Source organism: Trichechus manatus, unplaced genomic scaffold (genome assembly GCF_000243295.1).
Source record: "Trichechus manatus latirostris isolate Lorelei unplaced genomic scaffold, TriManLat1.0 scaffold00012, whole genome shotgun sequence".
In the NCBI taxonomy this organism is placed as follows: Eukaryota; Metazoa; Chordata; class Mammalia; order Sirenia; family Trichechidae; genus Trichechus; species Trichechus manatus.
In genome coordinates this window covers 29,056,793-29,080,655 of record NW_004443948.1, presented here as the reverse complement: position 1 = coordinate 29,080,655, position 23,863 = coordinate 29,056,793, and the positions used below count along the sequence as shown (strand labels likewise).

General features: G+C 38.8%; 1 pseudogene; it reads right to left on the bottom strand.

The window, feature by feature from the left end:
- Nucleotides 1-22,525: 22,525 nt before the first annotated feature.
- On the bottom strand, nucleotides 22,526-23,197 carry LOC101347732 (proteasome activator complex subunit 2 pseudogene; annotated as a pseudogene).
- Nucleotides 23,198-23,863: the final 666 nt, after the last annotated feature.

The window sequence follows — 23,863 nt, the reverse complement described above, 5'->3', positions numbered from 1 at the left end:
GTCCACCACCTCTGAAATCTCTTCTAACTTCACAGTGCTCCCTCTCCCAGCCTTGTCCTTGGTTTTGAGCCCTCCTGCAGTTTCCTAAGTGTGGAAAACACTTCTTCCTGTCTGAGTTCTCCTGTAAACCCTTAACCATTTTGTGTATATCTCTCTTTTTTTTTTTTAAGTAAAAGTGGAAAACAAACCTTTGTAGCCTCATTAACTGGATACTGTTCACTCAGATACGTGTTCTCTTTTCATGAAGTGTGTTTGGCATGTGTGTGTGTGTGTGTGTATGTGTGAATCTCAAATGCATTACTTTGAAAAAATGGAGTTGATTGGTAGTGTTTTCAGGTAAAAGAACATGCCCTTGGGGGTGCCACTTAAGAACCTGAGAGGTCTTTGCGATTCTTCGAATGACAGTATGTCACTCTCTTCCTATGCATGCTTAGGAACAAGAAGTAATCACATCTCTTGGGTGACGGACAGAATAGAAAATGTATATTTGCTGGTAAGCTTCAGAGTACTCTGTTACTACAACATTGTTACGTTCTAGCGTTTGGCTGTGCAGTAGAAGCTTGAATGTCAGCGTTAACCTCAACATCAACTTTTAACCAAGCTCTTCTTCCCTTCATGTGAATACCATTGGTATTTGTGTTGGAAAAATCTCAAGCAGGGTGTGTGTGTGTTTATGTAGGCCAACCACATGTGGGTGGGATAATAAAAACAAAATCTCAGCATAGCATACCTTGAGAAAAAGGTGGATCAAGAGAGATAATGTGTGGTATAAATTAAAAATGAGCTCAGATGGAAATTTTGTGGATTCTGTAAAAACATAAAACAATCCATCTTGTCAGCGGTCAGTTTACTATGATGGTGAACAGCTCATACTTCACATCTTAAACTGATATCTTCCTCTTAGTCCAGAGCCCAGCTCACATTTCTAACATATGTCAGGAGAATGGTATTAATCATATTTTGTCTTCGCCAATTTTATAACACAGACAACCTTTTAGGGATTAAAACCATTGAACTTCCAAATACGTTGCGACCAGTTCTCCAGACAGTTTAGGTTACCGCAAACCTGCTAAGAGTGGACGCAATGGCTTTGTTTGTTTCAATTATATAGCTTTTATTTTTGTATTTAAAGGCTTCGGGGGAAAAAAAAAAACGAAAACAAACTGTTGCCAGTGAAGTTAATTCTGACTCATAGTGACCCTACAGGACAGAGTAGAACTGTCCCATAGGGTTTCCAAGGAGTGTCTGGTGGAGTCGAACTGCTGACGTTTTGGTTAGCGGTGGAGCTCTTAACCACTACACCACCAGGGCTCCATCTAAGGGCTTGGGTAGGTGCAAAACCCTTTAGGAGGCAGTGTGGAACAGTGGGAAGCAGGAGACTCAGAGGCCATGCAGACAAGTTGGGAATCCAATCTCTGGCACTTACAGCTGGGAGAACAGACAGAAATTACTTAAACCAGATCTTGATTTTGTTAACTAACTGTAAAATTATATAATAAGGTCTGTCTTGAAGGGCTGTTGTAAATGTTAGGGCTAATATAGCCCCTTAGTTATTGTAGGTCCTAGGACAGGATAGATATTAATTATTATTTGTTGTTGTTGGTTTCCATAGACTCACGGCGGCCCCATGTGGGCCAAATAGAACTGCTCCATAGGGTTTTCAAAGCTATAACCTTTTGGAAGCAGATCCCCAGGCCTGTCTTCCAGGGTGCTTCTGGATGAGTTTGAACCACAACCTTTCAATTAATAGGAGAACATTTAACCATTTGCACCACCTGGAGATTCCCACTTATAATTACAAGTATTATTTATTTTATGAAAAATATGTATTAGCAATTTATTCTATGAAAACCTGCAATAGAATATTTTTAATAGAATTACATGGCAAGAGATGAGTCTGTTGTGAATCATCTGTAAGCACTTAAAACAGTCATAGCAATACCATGTCTACTTCAGTAGAAAGTCGTCATTCTTCTGCATGAGTTCTTTGGCCTTTTTGGCTCTAATGCCTGATTAACAGCAGAGAGGACTTTAAGCTGCCTTTCCTAAGCTCATTTGCTCCTCCTTAGCAGGTTTTCCAGTTCGCCCTACCCAGCTAGGTCACACAAGCAGTCTGCACTCGACTACTAAAAGTTAGTGGTTTGAACACATGGGGCCACCATAAGTCTTAATCAACGTGATAGCAATGGGTTTGGTTTAGGTGCTCAGCTTAGCCAGATACTAGGTCTTTCTTAACTCATTTATTGTCTTAGTAAGATTTGACCATAACCTTCCTGAAAATCTACCCAGTTTTGGTAACTGAGATGAGATGGATTGACACAGTGGTTGCAATGATGAGCTCTAGCATAACAATGATTAGGAGCATGGCCAAGGACCAGGCAGTGTTTCATTCCTCTGTACATAGGGTCACTATGAGTAGGAACCGACCCGACAACACCTACCTGCAAGACTTGACCATAACCTCCCTGAAAATCTGCTCACTTTTGGTAACTGAGAAATTCCTCTGTCATTTTACTGAATTCTACAGAATTTACGTCTTTGTCCAAAGATGGTGTTTTGAGGATTAAGTTTAAAATTCTTATGACAGTGTCTATCTCACAATACTTGCTCAATAACTGTCATGGTATATTGTCATCATCTTCGTTATTATGAGTGATTTCTATTTTGGCTATTCTCCTTCCTGCCCTATAGTAGTAATCACCTCCCAAATATCAGATCTTGGTCTTTTAGTCTTCACTCACTAGGTTCTTAAGAAAATTGTCCACACCGGTAAGTTTGTCTGTCTTCTATTAATGATCTTCAGATGTGACTCTAAAGCCCCAAGTACTTACTAATACGTAAGTTTTATATTTCCGCTTCCATGATCTTCGCTCACGTACGCTGTCATCATTGCAAACCTAATACATGTATATCGACCTAGCTCTGCTTCCAAACTATGCTATCTGAGCTCTTTCTTCGGTCATCACTTCTCACTAATCTGGCTGTCTTCAGCTCATCCTTCTCCTTTACCTCTCGAAGGCACCAAGTACATGATTTTCTTAGATTTGTCCTTTCACCTTTTCAATGACTATCCTTCCTCATACAGTTGCCTCCTAATGGAACTTTAGTCTCCTGTAATTTGTTGTTGTTAATTGCCCTTAAGTTGGTTCCAACTCAGGCGACCTTCTGTATAACAGAACGAAACGTTGTCCAGTTCTGAGCCATCTTCATGATTGTCGGCATGTTTAAGTCCATTGTTGTGGTTATTGTGCCAGTCTGTCTCATGGAGGATTTCCTTTGTTTTTGCTGACCCTCTACTTTACCAAAAATAATGTTCTTTTCTGGAGATATTGGTCTTTCCAGATAATGTGTCCATAGTAAGCGAGCCGAAGTATCATATCACCATCCTTGTTTCCAAGAAGCATTCTGCTTGTATTTCTTTGACTTGGTCATTCTTCTGGCAGAACATGATATATTCAGATTCTTTGCAAATACTACAGTCTGAACATATCAATTGTTCTGTTGTCTTCCTTTTTCATTATCCAGCTAGCGCATGCATATGAGGTGATTAAAAGGTTTGTGGCTTGAGTCAGGTGTAACTTAGTCATCAAAGTGATATCTTTGTGTTTTAAGTCTTCTATCATACCCAGCCCCAATTCTACGTGGATACTGCTATGGGAATGATTTGTGCAATATTTTTGTTGTTGTTTAGAGCTCACGAAGACCTTTTCATGTCTTCTATATTACATTTACATTTGTCTATACAGTTTTCATGCTAATAATGCATGAAACTTATCTATCCCAAATTTTCTCCACAGTTACTCTGTACAAACATTTAGTTTCTATCAGTCTGGGTCCATAGGTACTTCCCCAAACCCAGATTAACTATTGGTTCTAAAAAACTGACTCATGCTTTGACTTATTTAGAGATTCTTCCCCATAATCTCTTAACCTAACAGCTCTTTGTGTTTCTTTCAAGACCAAGCTTGATTTTCACCCAATTGTCTGGTTAACTTTACCCCTCTGCTTTCTAATTAAGGAGCCCTGGTGGTGGTGGCACAGTGGTTAAGAGCTATAGCTGCTAACCAAACGTTGGCAGTTCAAATCTACCAACTGCTCCCTGGAAACCCTATAGGGCAGTTCTATTTGGTTCTATAGGGTCACTATGAGTCAGAATTGACTCGATGGCAGTGTTTTTTTTTTTTTTTTTTTTTGATGGTGCAGTGGTTAAGGCATTTGAGTGCTAACTGAAAAGGTTCAAAACCACCAGCAGCTCTGCAAGAGTAAGATGTGGCAGTCTGCTTCCATAGAGATTTACAGCCTTGGAAATCATATCTGTTTGCTAAGAGTTGGAATCAACTTGATGGCAGTGGATTTTGCTTTCTAATTAGCACACTTTTTATGTACCATGTGTTTTTATTATAGGAGCCCTGGTGAGGCAGTCCTTAAGCACTAGGCTGCTAATGGAAGGTCGGCAGTTCGAACCCACCAGTGGCTCCTCAAGAGAAAGATGTGGCCATCTGCTCCTGTAGAGATTACAGCCTTGGAAACCCTATGGGCAGTTCTACTCTGTCCTATAGGGTCGCTGTAAGTCAAAATTGACTCTATGGTCGCTGTAAGTCAAAATTGACTCTATGGTTTTGGGTTTTTTTTTTTTTGGTTTATGTTCATTGTATGCTATTGCTATTATAGCATCTTCTGGGTAAAACTCTTATATGGTCTAAAAAAATATACTTTTTATTACCTCCAAATATCGTGAATTATCTCTTTCTCCCTTGTAATTCTCATTGTCAATACCAAAGTTCAGGTCCTTTTTAGCTTTTTCAGCAATCATCACTTCTGTTCCCGTCTTTAGTCTTTGTTTCATCTCTAATCCGTCCTGAACATTATGGCCAAAATCATTTTTCTAAAGGTGACATCATGACTGTTTAAACCTGTCCACTGCAATGGTGCCGTTCCTAGTGGTCTTTGATCTCTGTCTAGTCAATACACATTCTGGTTATCAATCCCAGGTCTTTAGGTATTCTTTTCCAAATACTGAAAATAACTTTCCCAACATACTTCTAACTCTGGGCATTCTATTCTTCAAGGTCATCTGTCAAGAGACTTTTCTGGATTTTTGTATCCTCTGACATTCTCTACTTCTGTAATTTGGTTTTTATTTTTTCCTCAGTTATACTTCTTATATATTCGAAGTCTTAAACTTGGATTAATACAATTGCCTCATAAGCATGTTCAGTTTCCTGTGATACCCCGCCCTAGTTCTTCCTGAATGCTGCTGCAAGAATGATTGTGCCAAAGCACCCCTTTTTAATTCTCTTATGGCATTTTCTATTCTGCTTGGCTGCAGAACTGTGTGCTCATCTGTCTTTTGTATCCTATTAGATCATAATCACTAGAGGCTATGCATTCCTCATCCCTTTATCTCCACAGAAGATGGAGATGCACTGTTCAAATCATAAGAACTAAATAAACATTTTCATACAAATGAAAAGTGGGTTGGTCAATACATTGTTCTGCTATAATTATATAACTTCACCACTAGAAAACTTATGACAGGTCAACCTCTCCACTCTTAACAAAAATAAAGCCAATCCCTTCACAAATGTTGCATGCCAAAAAACAAACCAATGGCTGCCAAGTTGGTTCCAACTCATGGTGACCCCATGTGTTTCAGAGAACAACTGTGCTCCATTGGGTTTGCAATGACTGTGATCTTTTGGAAGTAGATCACCAGGCCTTTCTTTTGGGGCACCTCTGGGTAGAGTTGAACCACCAAACTTTTGGTTAGTAGCCAAGCACTTAACTGTTTGTGCCACGCCAACTCCCCAGTGAGTGCCAGGCATTGCAGAAAGAACAAAATGATGAACATGGCAAATGACCTGCTCTCGAAGAGCTCAACTATCGTGAAAGAGAGAAAGAGTTACTGGGCTATGTGCTAAAGTCATAATATGGAAATTGTAAGGTGTGAGGAAAAGGCAGAGAAAAGAGAGACAATAGAAAGGAAGAGAGGGATAGTTAAAACATTGCTTTGAGTATGACTAGGGTCTTGAAGGATGAGATCTCTCCCATAATACAGTACAGCCTGTGAAAGCCGGAACCCATATAAGACGGAAACCTGTTAGAGAAGGAAAATTCAAATATTTTCCACTAATAGAGAGTGGTAGAAAAATGGTGACTGTACCCTGTCAAAGGGGAAAACTTCCAAGACCCAGAAAAACGAGGCAGTCCTGTTGAGTTTCAGCTCTCACAGGTTTTACAATATTACATATTAGTTAACAATGATCCAAAACTTACTATGTTTTAAATTCCCAAATATCAGTTTTTTGTTTCATATTTTTGTAATGCAAATTTTCCTGCTATTCTTACATTCTTGTGTTCCTATCACATTTTAAAGATATAATACTAACTCCCTTCATCTCAATTAGATTTGCTTTTTCTGAATACACAATATGCTTCCATTTTCATATTTCACGCGTAAGATCCTTCGTCAGCTTCTGAAACTGAAAGCATCCATAATTATAAGCTTACTTTGTGGTTTCTATGGCAAGGATTGGTATTTTTTAAGTAAAAAAAAAAAAAAAATCCTCTGCCTGGATAAATATCAAACCTAGAATTTAATCTAAATTATAGGCTGCCTACAAATCTCTGCATGTTTGCATCTTCCTGTCTCCAGCTAACACCTTTCATGGATGGCGTTTTTCTTTCTCAACATGAAGTTAAAAAACCAACAAACGAACAATTGCTGTAGAGTTGATTCTGATTCACGGCAACCTCATGTGTGTCGAAGTAGAATTGTGCTCCACAGGTTTTCAGTGGCTGATTTTTCAGAAGTAGATCACCAGTCCTTTCTTCTGAGGTGTCTCTGGATGGATTTGAACTGCCAGGGCTTAGTAGCAGAGGGCATAACCATTTGTTCCTCAGGGTGTAAATAAGGTGGCTATGTGAACCCACTAAATGGAACTGAATCTCTAAAGAGTCTGCATAGACTGTGGTGAGTCAGTGCTCCCTGCTTCTGAGATCCTATTTACCTTCTTGAATGAGTAAGTGGATAGATAGTAGAAGGAAATATTGAGAGAAGGATCTCAGGAGCCAGCTGGCCTGGATGGGATCCCAACTCTGCCTCTGGCCAGCTGTGTGATTTTGTGCAAAACGCTTAGCATCCCTGGACCACTGTTTGCTCAGCTATCAGTGAGGATAATGAAACGCCTAGCTCATAGAATTTTGAACACCTTCAGCCCGGCTCACGTTGTTGTGAGTTGCCACCCTGTCAGCTCTCGGTGACCCCTTGGACAACACAACAAAATACTGCCCTCTCCCATACCATCTTCACGATTGCTGCACAGCTGAGTCCAATCTGGCCTTCCAAACCAGAAGACTCATCTTCCAGGATATCAGACAATATTCCTTTGCAGACCATAAGGTTTTCATTGACTAATTTTAGGAAGCAGATCACCAGGCCTTTCTTCCTAGTCAGCCTGCTGGTATCTGAAATACAGGTGGCCTAGCTTCCAGTATTCAGGTGCCGCATAATAAACTCGACATAAATAAATTCAGAAGTGGAAAGTAAGTCATACACAGCCTTGCATACCCAAGGGTGTCATGGTTCTGCAGGTGAGAAATCCTTTGGCACAGACCAGACATTTTACAAAGGAAAAATAAAAACAAAGGTTCATGTTCTTCTTTGAGGGCTCAGAAAATGCATATTTCAAAACCCTGTATTTCTAGTGTCATACAAACTTAGACATTTATGAAAAAAATTGCGTTTTATTTTGGAACAATCTGATTTGTGATTACATAAAACGTTATTTAAAAATTGTTTCCCTTGTTAACGCAATTCATTAAAAAACACCCATCTTATTTTTCCAAGAAAAATATTTTCATCAGGAAAGGTCTAACCAAAATCCTGTAGGGTGGCAGCATTTTCGTGTCATGAGCCAACTCTATGTGTTTTGTAAGCACAGAAGTTTACAGTGTGGTAGGAATGTTAGACCACAGCTCATAAAATGAAAGAGCTAACGGAAAATCACACTTGCTTTTCTGAAAGGAGCCAACTGTTTATGCTGACATGTTTTAATTCATAAGTCATAACCCAGCATCACATAATTCTGTGCATTGCATACAGTTTCACTGAAAAAAAAATGCAAAATATCTTCTCTCATTGATTTTAGGGAGAATGAAAAACAAAGCATAATATGTGTTTTGTTTATTAGAAATATAATACAATCCTTCCATAAAAAACTTGACTCCAATAGTAACTATATGCCCACTGCTCTTAGAAGGGATTAAAAAAAAGACGTGGCATATCTCTCCCTAATATGTTATGAAATAATAGAAACTTAAAAAATAAACCTGAAATATTATATACCAATGTATTAATAGGATTTGTCCCTGGGTGTTGCAAATGGGTCATGCATTAGGCTGCCTACTGAAAGGTTGGTGGTTCGTGTCCACGCAGAGTTGCCTTGAAAGAAAGACCTGACCATCTACTTACAAAAATATCAGCCATTGAAAACCCAGTGGAGCACAGTTCTACTCTGACACGTATGGGATCACCATGAATTAGGGTCAACTGGATGCAACTGGTCATGATACTTGTCTCTTAGGAAGGAGACCATGGGCTTTTCCTTTGCACTTTATGCATTTCAATATTTTTTAGATATTTTTACCTTGAATATACGTCATTGAGAAATCGAGATGGGGATGGAATGCCATCTCTTTTTTAATGTATTTTTCTCTCTCATATTATCATGGGCTGTGTCCACCTAAGGCTATCAGCTTAGTATTTTGAGAGTGCTTAGTGTCCATCTAAACCAAGAAAAAAAAATTGTTAGCAAAGAAATTTCAATCAAGCTAGATGTACTCAAAGACTAAGTCTCTGATGAAGATTGATGAAAACATGTTTACATTTAAAGAACGAAAATGCATTTATTTTTATTTTCCCCTTGATGACATATACACTAAGCACTCTTTTAAAGAAACTTATTTATTTTCAACCAAATTTTCCCAGGTTTTGGTCCATTTTACCTCTTCTTAGAATATTTTAAATTACTACACTAAGTCTTAACTGTTTTGCTCGTATCTCAAATATCGGTTCAGCCATTGTCTCAGTTACTTCTGGCTGCAATACAGTGAAACAAAAATACTTGATCCGAATTTCTTGCTCATATGTTTCAGGTAATCTTGACCATCTTTTCTCCTTTCTTTCCTTGTTCTGAGACTATAGGACAACTTGTTCTTCTGAAAGAGCCAAATAATTGTGATCAGAAGCTCCTAGACATGTGAGCAGAAACACAATGCTTCCTAAGACGTAGGTTGGGATTCACTCATCGGCATTGGCCAAAGTTGGAAGTGTATTCCTCCTGTGGAGGTGAGAGTGGAAGACAGTGAACAAATTTTGGTAAATAATAATTGAGTCTACTTCAGCTTTGTCTACCACTGCACGAGGTGCTGGAGATTAAAAAAAGAAGAAGAAAAGAAATGCAGTGCCATGTGATAAATGCTGTAGATTAGAGATATATGAAAAATGTTGAGGAAACAGAGAGTAGAAGAGACAAGAAAATTAGTGCCATCCTGGAGCAGAGCAAGTCTGTTTCCACTTAATCAACCCCCATCACTATCCCCAGTCCCTGCCTGGCCCTGTAGTCAGATGTTTTCCTCCCCTCTTTGCATGCCCTCCCCACACTGTTCCCTTCCCCAACTAAGCAAATATAGGCTTGTGGGAGCACAGCAACACTTTTACAAACCTTCGGTACTAATCAAAAGACTAATGGGAAAAGAAATTTCAATGACCACAGCAAATTGGTTGAGTAATCACTTACTTCACACCCCTGAGCTAAATGTCTACTCATGCAGTGCCCAAAGTAAGAAAAATATTATTGATAGAGAATAGCGTGAATCAGCAAGAGAACCCGGGGAGGCAACTTTTCTCACACATGGAGTAAGTTAGTAAAATCACCTAGAACTTCCGAGCTCACATTCAAGTCCAGTCTTCCGCTTCCCAAGAGGTGTGTCAGGGATTTAGCTTTTCCTCTCCAAGTTGTATTGTTTCCAGACCTGCTTCTCACCTTTAAGCAAACATTTCTACTTCCTGTTTAATGAACACACGCCTTTGGAGATAATAACTGGAAATCACAGTTTTTTGTGTGTGTGCGTGTGTGTGAGGGGGTGTGTGTGTCATCAGTCTTGATGGTTAATACATCAGCTTATTACAGTTTAAGAAATAATAGCAAAGAGTGTGAAAACTAATGTGCATTCATAGTCGTATGTGAAATTTTAAATAAAATATTATTACATATGTTTGTTCTTAGTTATGACTTTTTCATCGGCTGCATTGTAAAGTTGGTGAATTAGACTACAAAATTATTAAATTACAGATGCATCTCAGGTGAAGGCTTCAACCTAGGAAGGCAGAGAACAAATGGTTACTGAGTGTGTATCAGACAGGATACTAGCTTCCAAGCTCACGTCTTCATTGGGAATAAGTATAATTGACTCCACTTTTAAGCTCAGAAAACGTTCATATCTAGTAAGGGACAGAAAAGCAGTTTGAACTCAGAGAGCCCTGGGTCCAAAACATTGGCTTTTTGCACCATGCCGAGTGCTCTTCTTCACTTGTAAAGATTCATTTGAACAATATGCAGCAGCTGCAGCTATTGTAAGAGTGGGCATTTTTTTAAATTTAAAATTAATTTGCTTCCCATCAGATGTTAAGCTGTGCCTAGTATGCTGATCAGGACTGTGCTGTGAACATTTTAGTAAGTAAGAAATTCAGATACAATAGAAATATTTTTGAAATACCGTCATAGCTACAATGGGAGTTTTCACTCAGGGCTTAGCATGCATATTTTACTTTTTCTGTGGCCGTATTTGAATCTATTTTTAGTATTACTTTTTTGGCAATACATCTCCTGAAAGGCAGGTACTTTGTTCTACGATTCTGCTCTCTCTGAAATGATTTGGACACAGCAGTAAGAAGACACCACATTGATTTTCTTCCTTGTATGTGTTTGGAAGTAGCTGTGTCTGTATGTGAGCATCACTGAGTAATTTGCCCAGTAGCTCCTCCCTTTTCAGTTTGGTAATGAAACTCTCGGTGGCTATGAGGTTGGTAAGTTTAGCCAGAGGGAACAGGTTCATAGGAAGCAACCAGAGAAAAATCACAACTGTGGGATGCTTCTAGCGTGACTGAAGGATGTTTTACTCTTGCATACTGACTTCTGAGACGGGAAAATGGACATGGGACATCGGAGAGCTAGAAAGAGAGATTTTCATGGCATTCAGGGATCTGGCTCTAGATCTTATGTAAAGAAAGCAGAAACTGTTGAGTTCTGCTCAGAGAAATCTTATACAGGCAGAAGATGCTAGGGGATTATAACAACCTTGCCTTACCTTGGAATTCCAATTTTCAACCCAAAAGTCATTACTTTATTTCAGTCCTGGAGAGAGAAGAGATCATTTCCATCAGGCCTCTGTTCAGCTATAAAACCTGAACAGAATAGATGAAGCAGCTACTTGAGGACTATGAAAAAATCAATAATAATAGGAAGATTAGGGGAAAAGACCAGAATTCTCAGTACCACTGAACTTTAAGTGGGTTTCCTCTTTTTCCTTCAGTATTCTTTCTCAGAACTCAACATAGCCAGAAATTGCAAGTGCACACCCAAATATAGACAGAGAAATCGCCAGAAGAAATCGCTAATAGTCCATAATAAATGTCAAGTCAAGGTGTTGACAGGCCTGATTCCTTCTAGAGGTTCAAGGGAAGAATCTGTGTCCTTGCTTTCTTCAGCTTCTAGTGACCACCTGGAGCCCTGGTGGCACAGTGGTTAAGAGCTAGGGCTGCTGACCAAGAGGCTGGCAGTTCGAATTCACCAGCCACTCCTTGGAAACCCTATGAGGCCATTCTACTGTGTCCTATAGGGTTGCTATGAGTTGGAATAGACTCGATGGCAACACTTTTGGTTTTTGGATGACCATCTGTCCTCCTTGACTTGTGGCCTTTTCCTTTATCTTCAAAGTGCACCACTCCAACAGCTTCCGTCATCATGTTGCCTTCTGTCCCTTTGATATCATGCTTTCTTTTGAAAAGAACCCCTGTGATTACATCAAGCCCACCTGGAAAACACAGAATACCTTCCCATCTGAAAATTTTTGATCGTATGTGCAAAGTCCCTTTTGCCATATAAAGTAAAGTTCACAGGCTCTGGAGATTTGGAGTGGACATATGGGGAGGGCATTATTCAGCTTAATACACATATAGCAGTGCTTAAACAGAAATTTTAGCAACAAATGCTTATATTAGAAAGAAGAAAAGTCTTAAAGCAGTAATCTAAGTTTACCCGTTAAGAATCTAGAGAAACAAGAGCAAAGTGAATCCAAAGCACAAAGAAAGAAGGAGATGATAAAGATATGAGAAGATGTCACTGAAGTTGAAAATAGAAATCAATTGACAAATCAGTGAAACAAAAAAAACCCTGTGGATATTATGAATATTAATGTTTTCAACAATTTAATATCTTCTAGATACTTTATGTACGATATCTTATTTAATTCAAACAACAATCTTATGATAATTTTATTCTCATCTTACAACTATGAAAACTGAGGCTTAGAAAGGTAAAGTCGCTTACCAAATGTCACACAATGAAGGTACAAGGGCTGAAGCCACAGTCTGTTTTCTTACTGAGTACCTGACATTGACCTGATGAATTCATTCCCTTCGTCTGCTTTTCCCCCAGAGGAATCCACAGGAGACCACAGCAGTTGTGAGGATGGGGGATGGGTGGTCCTCAGTTCTGAGCCTCACTTCCCAGCCCATGCTGTGTCACACAGCAGGAATATAAGACCTCATTCTAGACCATTTACTTTGACAATTGGTGGTGCGTCACTTAAATCCTTGATTTTCACTAGCTGAAAACTGTCCAATAAAGAAGTGAAGATGTCTTATCTCTATATTAAAACATCACACCATCTATCCCTCTAAATGTTTGCTTTGGACACATCATTTGGAGGGATCAATCCCTAGAGGAGGACATCGTATTTGGTGAAGAAGAGGACCAGCAAGGGCATGGGAGAGCATTGGTGGGATGGATTGACCCATTAGCAGCAATGATGGACTTGAACATGCCTGTAATTGTGAGGATGATGCAGGATCCATCAACATTTTGCTCTGTTGTACATAAGGTCACTATGAGTAGAAGTCAACTTGATGGCAACTAATAACAACAACAATCCCGCAAAAAATGACCATTGTGAAATTACCGACAACCACTACCCAACCCAAACCGGAGGTGATAAAAAGATAATTCAAATAACTGTATAGAAATAAAAAACTGAGAAATATCTTTTCACAAGAGAAATGGTTCATTATAAACTATACAGATGCCCACCTCCAAGCACTGTCCTGTTTACTAAAATATCTGAATAGATTTTTTTTTTCCAAGAAGCTCACACAACATACCACAAAAGATATTTGTAATTGTTTTACCAAAATAAGATTGTTTTCCATACTTTTCAGAAACTCACCTTTATCATTCAAAATGCCTCTAAGTCAATTGCTATATTTTTAATTAATTATTTTCAAATGGCTTCATGCTGTTGATGCACTTTCATTTATTCTACTTTTCTTCTATCAATTTTGTTGTTGTTGTTGTCAGGTACTGTCGAGTCAGTTCCGACTCATAGCGACCTTATAGGACAGAGCAGAATTCTCCCATAGGGTTTCCAAGGAGCAGCTGGTAGAATCGAACTGCTGACCTTTTGCTCTTAACAAGCATGCTACCAGAGCATTTATTTTATATATTTCTTCACCACAATGAACAACGCTGCAGTAAATGTCCATGCACTTTGGTGCTTTTACATAGTGCTTTCTATTTCTATAAATTCTATAAAATCAAATTTGCGGGATAAAATTGAGAGTGTATGAATTTACTTTAAAAAATATTTTTTTAGCCTACAATTTCAGGTCCTCCAAATTTCCATAAAACGCTCTTTTCTCACACCTAAAGCTCTTCTCTTAAGTGGTAAAGTCCATAGGGCATATGAACTTATTGACATCAATAGTCCACAAATACCCAAGTACAAAACAGACTATCAATTTACCCTTTCTGAATAATAGACAAATCTTAGAAATCATCAGAAATGGTGTAATAATAATAATGATAAAACAAAACCAATACACTCCTAATTACAGTTAGGTGAAAATCTAAATTTCAGACTAAAAACTACCTTTAGATATGAATGGCAACTAATAACAACAACAATCCATAAAAATGCAATTTCTCATGTAAGGTTGAATAGTTTATACCTATTCTTATTACTATTATTCATAGAGGTATAAAAAACCAAACCAAACCTGTTGCTGTCAAGTTGATTCCGACTCATAGCGACCCTATAGGACAGAGTAGAACTGCCCCATAGGGTTTCCAAGGAGCAGCTGGTGGATTCAAACTGCTGACCTTTTGGTTAGCAGCCAAGATCTTAACCACTGTGCCACCAGGGATCCTCACAGAGGTATAGAGATGTCACAAACTTTATGAAATTCCCCGCATCTGTTAAAGGACAATGGACGATTAACACACGTTTATAAAACAATTCTTATGGAAGGTTGTTTTTCCCAGATAATTCTTCATTCTCCATTGGAGGAAAAAAAAGAAAAGAAAAGTTCCCTTATTTAATCTGGGAATAAATCGAAAGAAGAAAGTGGCTGGAGAAAAAGATATAAAATAGGCCTAGATTTCAGAGAGCATAGACCGTTGGGTTTTGGACTGCGGTGACTTTTTGTTTCAAGTAGAATGAGGAGGAGTTTGAGCTAGGATCAAGGAAGCAGAGATAATTTAAGGGTGAAGAGAATGGACAGTTGTGCTGGGATGCTCACTATCTTTTGCCACAAAGCATAGGGGTGGAGGTTTCAGCTTCTCATCCCAAGCCTACTGAGAGGTTTCAATAAGCGCATTGGACAAACTTAACATGTCTTCTATCCTGTGGGAGACACAGCGCTGACTCGTGCCTGAGGAAGACAAAGCATCCTTGGCAGCAGAGTAGAAGTTGCAGCTGGAAAGTAGCTGCACTTCCAGCAGGGAACAGACAGGTCAAAGTGCATGAATCCCAGGGACTGGGTTTGAAACCTGCAGAAGGAACATCACCTAGAGGTCACCAAAAAGAACACCTGCCAACGAAGACAGCCTCCTATTGCAAAAAGATTACAACAGGAAGTTGCTCCTGGGTCAAAAGCTGAAGGAGATCCATAGTGGCCAGGCAATGGAGAGGGATTACTCACATAATGGAAGCTGTAGTCTATTGTTGTCTAAGGAAACCAACAGGGTGCCTTCAAGGAACTCATAAAAATACCCTATAAGAGAAATCACAACTTTAAATATCTACTAGGCGGAGGAAGTATGAAGACTGCAGGTAGTAGTATCAGTCAAGCAGTAACTCTCTCGGCTTCCGATCTCATCTTCGCTCCTTTCTCACCAACCCTAAAGGGACTGGCATCTAGCATAGGGGAAGAACTGAGTGATAAGGAGAGTGAAGTCCACCAGATTTTTTTTTTTTTTTTTGATGGCTAGAATCCCTCCTGAGCTATCGCTTAGCTGGAAGAGGAATGGAAAGCAAAATTATTTTGAATAAAGATAAAAATACCAATTAACACATGTGAATGGATGCTCAAAGAAAGAACCAAAAAAACACAAACTCTTTGTTGTCGAATCAATTCCAATTCTTAGAGACCCTACAGGACAGAGTAGAACTGGCCCATAGGGTTTCCAAGGAGCAGCTGGTGGAATCGAACTGCTGATCTTTTGGTTAGCAGCCAAATGCTTAACCACTGTGCCACCAAGGCCCCAAATGGACACTATAATTTACGAAAATGACATTGTGTTCTCAACTTAAAGTGACTATAGAACTTTCTCTTATTTAAGAGTGACCAGAAATTCATGGGGTCCTCTCCAAGCTTCTATCTAGTGACAGAGAAAAATTTTCATTCCCTGTACAAGTTTAAAGGGACAAATATATAGAAGTTTTCTACTACATCTAATAAGTCCTACTTGAAAATCAATATACCGATTACATATGTATATTTGCTCTCTTTCACCATGATGGCAGAATCCCAGAAATCAACGATGTCTTAGGCTGGGTTCTCTAGAGAAGCAAAACCAGTGAAGTATATATGTATATATTCACAAGGAGGGAGGATAGAGAGATTTATATCAAGGAAACAGCTCACACCGTTGTAGAGGCTGGATCCCAAGTCCATGGGTTAGGCATCAGGCTGGAGGCTTCGAGTGGCTCACATAGCTTGAGGGGCTGACAAACCCAAGATCATCAGGTCAGACGGCAGGCTTCTGGCTCAAGTCCCAAGGGTTTAGCAGAGGATATTTCTACGTATGTATTTGTACGTGCTGCAAGATATCCATGTATATAGCAGAGCACACAGGCAGCAAAGTTATGAAGACCCTTTCGCCATAGCAAACACCTAGAGGGACTGAGTCACTGGGCTTGAGGGCTTAGGACCATAGTCCCAGGGGACATGTAGGTCAATAGTTCATAAAGATAATGTTCTACATCTTACTTCGATGAGTAGCAAGTGGGATCTTAAAACCTTATGAATGACCATCTAGGATACAACTACTGGTCTCTTCCAATGTGGAGCAAAGAAGAGTGAAGAAAATCAAAGACTAAGGGGAATAACTAGTCCAAAGGACCAATGAACCACACAAACCACAACCTACACTAGCCTGGGAGCAGAGGAACTAGATGGTGCCTGGGTACCACAACCAACTACTCTGATCAGGATCACAATAGAAGGTCCTGGTTAGAGTGGGGAAAAAATGTAGAACAAAATTCCAATTCATAAAAAAGCTCAAACCTACTGTTCTGATAGAGACTGATGAAACCCCTGAGACTATGGCCCTTAGATACCCTTCAAACCTGGAACTGAACCCACTCCTGGAGATCACCTTTCAGCCAAACAATAAATAAACCTATAAAGTGAACAGTAATACCCATGAGGAATGTACTCTTCAGAACAATCAACCAAACGAGACCAAAAGGGCAGCATTTGCCCAAAAACAAAGTTTAGAAGTCAGGAAGGGGCAGGAAAGCTGGGCGAATGGAAGTGGGAAACCCAGAGAGAAAGGGGATAGAGTGCTGTCACATTGAGGGGATTGCAACTCATGTCACAAAACAAAACATGTATAAATTGTTGAATGGGAAACTAATTTGCTCTGTAAACTTTCATCCAAACCACAATAAAATGTTAAAAAAAAGTTGGTATTCAGTTGATTCTGACATGGCAACCTCATGTGTGTCAGAGTGGAACCATGTTCCTTAGGGTTTTCAATGACTGATTTTTCAAAAGTAGATTGCCAGCCCATTCTTCAGAGGTGCCTCTGGGTGGACTCGAGATTCTAAATTTTCAGTTAGCAGTCAAGCATGTTATCCATTTGCACCAGCCAGGCACAACTCTCCTTTTATATGTATATATCTGCATATATATCATAAAAAACCAAACTCGTTGTTGTCGAGTTGATTCTGACTCATAGCGACCCTAAAGGACAGGGTAGAAAACCCCATAGGGTTTTCAAGAAGCTGCTGCTGGATTTGAACGTCCAACCTTTGATTAGCAGCCAAGCTCTTACTGTGCCATCAGAGCTCCTAATATATATGATATATATATTACACACACACACACATATGATTAACAAGAGCGTGCCATTCAAGGCAGTATGTATCTAATGGAACCTGTTTGTAATTCTCTGTTAGCAGGGCTCTCTTCCTTTCATGGATATACACACAACCAACTCTTTGAATTTCTTTAGAGTTTCACTTTTAACCCTTTACTACTTACATGAAGCTATATTTGGACTTTATCAAGATATGGAATCTCTTAATATTCCACCACTTTTTTTCCTGGTTTTCCCACTCTCACAGATTGATTTCTTGATGCCTGAGTTTGGCCCAATCATCTATCATTTTACCTACACTCTATCCTGGGATCTGACTTTCCGGTCATCTTATTCCAGACTCACACCTGCCGAGTTAAACCCTAAAATGCTGATCAGTCTAGTCATTTGCTTTCGATTTATCCATTCCTTTGAGTCTAAACATTGCTCAGGAATATTTCCTCAGCTTGCTAGTTGACACCATTTCAAGTTTTAATTCAATCTCAACTGATCCCTCAATATTTCTTATCATGTTATTTATGCAAAACTCTAATCATATCTCTTATCAAACCACTAAAACTCCACTAATATCAAAGTGCCCCGTAGCTTTTAATAGCTGTTCTACTTTTACTTATCTGGGAAAAATGAATAGAAGCCTTCATCTATAAATATACCCTGGTCAAGCCACCATTTCACATTGCTCCATTTGTCTTTCTTCTGTCTATTACTTTCTAATGTTGACTTTCTTTGTGCTATTTCTCCTTCAGTTATATAATTCTCTAGTTATTGTTTTCATTCTTACGTGGGTTGCTTTCTTTCCCTAAGGAGGGAGGGGATTTTGCCATCCCAGGGTGCATTTGCCAACGAATGGAGTCATTTTTGCTTGTTGGATTGGGGAGGGGATGTTATTGATATCCAGTGAAGAAAGGGCAGAAATGCTGCTAACCATCTTACAATGTACAAGACAGCCAGCAACCTCTACCCCAGTCCAACAACAAAAAATTATTAGGTCTAAGAGAGATAGACAGATGGACGGATGGATGGATGGATGGAAGGACGGATGGATGGATGGATGGATGGATGGGTGGGTGGGTGGATGGATGGATTAGTGGATGGAAGGGTGCGTGGGTAGTTAGGTAGATAGCTAGGATGATAGATTGATAGGTGGATAGATAGATAGCTCTCCTTGATAATATTTTCTCATAGTATTCTACCCCAACTCTGTCCTTTTCTTCACTTCAAATTGTTAAAAGTCACAATGTACAGTGTATATCTTCTCCCTTTCTACTTAATTAACCTAGTTTTTTAAAAATTTACCAACTATGGTCCCATTTCCATGTTGTCCGTTTAACTTCTTATTGATGTTGTCTGACAAATTGAAGAGCTGTTTCTGCTTGACGCTCTCGCCTTCGCTTCTCACGATATAGTGAAAATGCACTAGCTTTGGAACTGTAATATGTTTTCAGATTCTGGGACTCAGTTTCACTTCTGGGGCAACTTGACTCAAGCTGTTTAACGTCACTAACTTCACATTCCCTACACTACTTCCTGAACAGTAAGATCATATACTATGTGTTTTTATATCCTTTCTTCCCTTCCCAGTTCCTAATATTTTATTTGGCTGATACAGAATTTTCAATAAGTTGAAGAAATTATTGAATGCACCTGTGGGTACTAATCCTGTATCCCTATCTCTGTTCTTCCTCCGGATGGCCATGACCTATATTTTCACAGCCATTTCCGAGTAACTCTGAATGGTCACATTGTTCTACCCCTCCGCCAACTTCTCCATTCCCGCTGCCAGCATTGTAGTCTAACACCTCATCATCCCGTCCTTCAATTATATCAATTATCATAAAATAACTGAAGAGGCAACTTGTGGTAAAAAAAGGTTTAGATTTATTCTGAGTAACTCCAGAGGAAAGAGCAAGAATTGACATTTTAAGGTGAAGAAAAAGTTGCTCACAATTAATTGTTCAAAAATGAAAATGGCCAGTATGTTTAGGAGGTGATTACCTTGAAACTGGAAGTGGATGAGCTGAGGCTAAATGTTCACCTGTTAGCTTAGTAGACTGGACTGAATGACTGAAAGAGTCATGATACAATGTCAAGACTGGTGAATTGAAAGGAATGCTACCTGATTTAAGGTCCATTTTCTTTATTATTTTAGCTACATGACCTTGATCTAGTTATTAGACTTCTTTAAACCCCAGCTTTTCGTTTGTTAAATCTTACACAATTGATGCCAGATTTTGGATAAAGGTATAAGGAAATATTTCATAATGTGTAAATTACTATATTTTAAGCTGTTAGAACTTTAAGATCTATTCCCACTTCTGGATTCACTGTGTTAGTGAATATATGTAAAAATACAGGAAAGTCAATATTTTTCTTAATTTATATTTGTATATACTCACTTGCATTCTCATATTTTAATTAATGACATATGGAGAGCAGAAAATTAGCTATGTTTATCAAAAAATAATATTAACAATGAAAGAAAAAGGCAACAGATAATACAAACGTTTGTTTTGTATTAACAGGGCACAAATATCATAATTGAGCATTAAACAGTCTATTCAGAATATGCGTGCTCATTTTCATAACCTCAAGTTAATATAAGCTTTGTTGTAGAGAGAATGCCTTTTAATTTGGTCTCATATATTTGTTAACTACCCAATGACTCGCTTACCTTTTAATTAATTCATTATCACTTAAGTTTTGTTGAGTTCAAAGTTTAATATAAAAAAATCAAACCCGTTACCGTCGAGTCGATTCCAACTCATAGTGACCGTATGGGACAGAGTAGAACTTCCCCGTAGAGTTTCCAAGGAGCAGCTGGTGGATTCAAACTACTGACCTTTTGGTTGGAGCCAAATGCTTAACTACTGTGCCACCAGGGCCCCAAAGTTGAATATAAGAAATTTTAGTTAAATATTGTTCTAGAATGTTAAAAGCATTTTAAACATTTATTACATATATTAATTAAACAGGCACATATATTAATTAAACAAAACCTTAAAAAGTTAACTGATGACATGCTAACAATGCACTAAATTATATGAAGAACATCTGAGAAGTGGAGATGTTCCTCCCTTTTGCTCGTTTCCCACTCTTTGTCTTCCTGGTCATGTCTCCCAAATTGTAGCATCATTTGGCTCTGTTCTAGCAGAATCTGTTGAGAAAAACAAGAACACCGTTTCTAGCGAGTTTTCCAGGATCTGCTGTTGCCACATCCCTTCTTGTCTGAGTTAATCACAAGGGTGGAAAACACACAATTCCCGATTTCAACAATTACTCCCTCTGTCTCACACACATGAGAGAAGACTTGATAGATAAAGTGACGATCTGCAGCACATTGATTGTGCCTCTCAGACCACCGTTGGGAGAGCACGACAGAGGACAAATACATTTGTTCTTTACAACGCTTTCAAAGATTAAATGTGCATTGGATTTTCATAAGCTGTAAAAAAATTTTTTTTTCAAGGTTTAGCTTTCATTTTGAAAATTAAACAGGAATAAAGAAGGGTTCTCCTCAAACCCAAAATGCTGTTGTTGGTTGTTGTCGTTGCTGCTGTTCAAGAAGAGCTCTCCAGATAGTTAATGCATTTCTTTATGAGAACTATCTGACAATGTTTAAAGTTTTGTTGTTGTTGTTAGTTAAAAAGGACAGGATAAACCAAAAAACCGAACTCACGGCCATCAAATCAATTCCAACTCATAGCGACCCTGTAGGACAGAGTAGAACTGCCCCATAGGGTTTCCAAGGCGGTACGTCTTTATGGAAATGGACTGCCACATCTTTCTCCTGTGGAGTGGCTGGTGGGTTTGAACTGCTGACAGGATATTAAAGCAATTATTCATTTGGTTTGGCCATATTTTCAGTGTGTTGCTCTCTCTCACAGGTTGAGTTTTGCCTTAAAAATGCCTTATTTAAGCCTCTGAAAAATTTAAAAGCAGGGTGGTTGTAGTTAGCCTCTAAGCTTGAGCAGATTGCCAAAAGCAATCAAAGATTCTTGTTCTAGAGAACTGAATACAGATTGCTAAATCTATCCTCCATCTTGAGCCGTCCTTCTCTTCATTTAATACTTCTCTGCGTTGTCTTCACTTCCGAAATTATTCTGCTTATAGTTGGTGACTTTTATTTATTTTGGCATTTTATATTCATATAAGGTTGAATTTTACAAATACTTATTTTAGCAATTTTTGCTTTACGTTCCGATACAGTTTCCTATGGCTGAACAACATTTGTCTAAAAACAAAGTTGTGGGTTATTTTGCATATAGGTTAGACTAAACAAACTTTTTGCCAATAAATTGTTCTCTCAATTTTCATTTAGTTCCTTCCCTGAAAGGCATCTGAATGTTGAGGCTTCCTTCATAAACACAGCTTATGCTTATATTGTTAAAACAGACTCACCATGCTTTGACTGAAAATTTACATTCACAGTAGCAGTTGTTTCAAAAGAAGTAGAAGGCTGTATATTGACATGGAAATGGTGATAAAAGGAGATAATTCAAAGATAAAATGACTCAGACTGACAAATAATAATAATGTCAGGAATTAAATCAACTATTTAAGACCTGAAAGAAGATGATAATGCTGCTTCTTGGGGTGTAACCACAAGTCTTTGCTATTTGGTCTTGTTCACCCCACCATCATCAATCACCCTGTACACCCCAGCTCTGCATCCCAGTCTAGCTGTTTTGGCTGTTCAGGATAAAAGTGGAAAAGCTGGAAGTATAATTTAGCCTTGGACAGTGATTATATCTCTAGGTTCTAAGCAATTCTTTTTTTTTTTTTTTTTTACTTGAAATCTATAATCTCTGAAGACAATTTATAACTAAATTAGCAGATTGGAGTTTTCTTTAAGGTTAAGTCATTTATTTCCTTCTATCTCTGGGTACAGTAATAGATGGTGTCTCTTCAGCCTTTTGATTCACACTTTTCTCCAGGTTGCTGCTGACGAAGGTTCTCAGGTCCAGCACTATGGCCCTCAGCTCCCCATAGCCCACCTCATCTCCTTGGAGGCCTTGGCCACTCCTTCCTAGCATTCTGAAAAGTACTTGGCAATAGTTGTCTGGAAGACTTCCATTTTGGTCTTGACGGTATTCACCTTATCCAGCACCTTCTCCTTGATGTCACCTCAAAATCATTTCCATCCTCAATCTTGGAGGTTAGCTGTTGGATCCATGTGATCACCAGAATGCATTTCTCTTTGAATGCCCAGACTTCCTGCTAAACAAGGGCAAGCAGGGCCGGGGCCTTCTCATTTCCAGGGAGAAAGCCTTACTTAGGGACTTCTTTCTCCTCTTATCTGTTTTCATTTCTTCATTCTTGGGTGGGGCTTTTGGGTTAGGGATGTCCAACGAGGCCAAAAAGAGGTCAGTTCAGCCACATTGTAGGAATCCTCTTTCAGAAGCTGATTCAGGTATATGATCCTCTGTTGCAAGAATCTGCAGAGGAATTCCTTAGCCTCCCGGAGAGATTTTGCCTGAAGACATCACTCGTTTGTAGGCCACTCTGCTCAGGCGTACCTCACAAGTCTTGACCATGTTCCTCCAGTTACTAGGTCTTCGGTCTCAGTGGATTAGATTTAATAAATTATCTGTCATGCTAAGAAACTGTGCAAGAGACATGAGAAAATTATCTGATTTGACAAGTAATCATGCTGTCTACATAGGAAATGCAAACTTGATCTTCTGCATCTGCCTTCAACTAAATAGTAAAACTCTTCACAAAACATGCTAAATAAGAAGACATATTTTTCCAAAATAATGCTAAGGCTATTTCCTACCCATGCTCACACCTTTTAATTGACTGTTAGAAAATTCCATTGACAAATGGAATTCACTTTGTTCATGCAATTCTTTTAAGATATATAATGCCTTTGCATATAATGCTTACAACTAACTTTCTTATTGAATCTATGCAAGCTATGAACTTATTTAGTTTTTAAACTATTGGAAAATAATTTCCTTTACTTCTCCATCGAAAGTGGCATGGCCTTCAGACTTGAGTCATGCATCTCCTCCTTGGGGAAGCTACACAACTTTCTCTAAAATTGCCCCCACATCTGAGCTAAGTATCAATCATATGCTTATCGTAGAAATCCAGGATCATCTCTTACATATCACTTATATCATTGTATTGTGATTTTTTCTTTACTTACATGTTTCCACATGGTACTCTAAATTCCTGGAGGAAAGGGTCTGCATCAG